This window comes from Gavialis gangeticus, unplaced genomic scaffold (genome assembly GCF_001723915.1).
Source record: "Gavialis gangeticus isolate Ggan-Ray unplaced genomic scaffold, GavGan_comp1, whole genome shotgun sequence".
In the NCBI taxonomy this organism is placed as follows: domain Eukaryota; kingdom Metazoa; phylum Chordata; order Crocodylia; family Gavialidae; genus Gavialis; species Gavialis gangeticus.
The window spans coordinates 96,074,773-96,076,506 of NW_017729025.1; positions in this window are offsets into that span (position 1 = coordinate 96,074,773).

A 1,734-nucleotide genomic window follows, 5' to 3' on the forward strand; every position below is an offset into this window, starting at 1 on the left:
CCATTCCTGCAAAGAGGAAAGGTAGCAGGAGGGCTGGCAAGCACTCCTGGCTTAATAGGGACATTGTGGTCCTCTTAAAAAAGAAAAAAAGAGGTGTACTCACAGTGGAAGCTAGGGATGGTCCTCAAGGAGGACTATACTTTAGTGGCCAACACTTGTAGGAAAATGATCAGGAAAGCCAAGGCAGCGACTGAGTTTAGGTTAGCCATGGGAGTCAAGGGCAATAAGAAGTCCCTCTTTAGGTATGTAGGCAGTAGAAGGAAAACAGATGGAAGTGTGGGACCCCTGCTTAACACCTCAGGATAGCTGGTAACTGACATTCAGGAAAAAACTGAACTCCTGAATGCCCACTTTGCTTCGGTATTTCACCAAACCAAGGGAAAAGACAAGCGAGATACAGCTCACAGTGGGCATGCTGGGAATGACAGCCTCTCTACTGTGGATGCTGAGCAGGTGCAATACCAACTAGAAAACTTAGACATTTATAAGTCAGCAGGACCAGATGGATTTCATCTGAGAGTGCTGAAGGAGCTGGCTGAGGTCATTGTGGAACCTCTGGCAAATCTCTTTCATAATTCATGGCACACAGGTGAGATCCCTGAGGACTGGAAGAGGGCCAACATTGTGCCCATCTTCAAGAAGGGGAAGAGGGAGGATCCAGGCAACTGTAGGCCAATCAGCCTAACCTCTATCCTAGGAAAATCCTGGAAAAGCTCATTAAAGAATTTATGTGCGATACACTTACAGAAGGTAAGAGTCTGATCATCAGCCAGCATGGCTTTGTTGCAGGTAGGTCTTGTCTTACCAATCTCATCTCCTTCTATGACCAGGTCTCTCACCACCTGGACATGGGAGACAAGGTAGACATTATATACTTAGACTTCCAAAAGGCTTTTGATCTGGTATCCCACAATATCCTCGTGGGAAAACTGGAAGATTGTGAGCTCAGCTGCTCAACGGTTCAGTGGGTGGGAAACTGGCTATAGTGTAGGAACCAGAGAGTTCTCATAAACAGACCTGTGTCATCCTGGCATGAAGGGGCCAGTGGTGTCCCTCAGGGGTCCATGCTTGGACCGGTGCTTTTTAACATCTTTATCAATGATTTGGATGGGGGAGTGAAAAGCTCACAGATGACAACAAGCTATGGGGCAGTGTGGCCCTGGCAGAAGATAGGTTGCAGATACAGGCGGACCTGGACAGACTTGAGAGCTGGGCAGACCAGAACCAGATGAAGTTTAACACTTCTGAGTGTAAGGTGCTCCATCTGGGGGCAAACAACCCCCAAAATACATACAGGCATGGAGCTGACAGCCTGACTTGCACCACGGCTGAAAGGGACCTAAGGGTATGACTGACCATTGCATGAACATGAGCCATCAGTGTGATGCAGTGGCCAGCAGGGCAAATAACACACTGGCATATATCAACGGTTGCATCCTGTGTAAAACTAAGGAAGTGATACTCCCACTGTACTCAGCACTGGTGAAACCACAGTTGGAGTACTGCCTCCAGTTCTGGGTGCTGCACTTCAATAAGGCCATGGAAAAACTTTAGAGGGTCCAGAAAAGAGCCACCCATATCATCAGGGACTTGCAAGGCAAATCATACAAGAAATGGCTGAGGTACCTGGGCTGCTTTAGCCTAAAGAAGAGAAGGTTGAGAGGGGACTTGATAGTGGCTTACTACTATATCAGAGGAGTGCATTAGGAACTCGGTGAACAACTGTTCACTAGG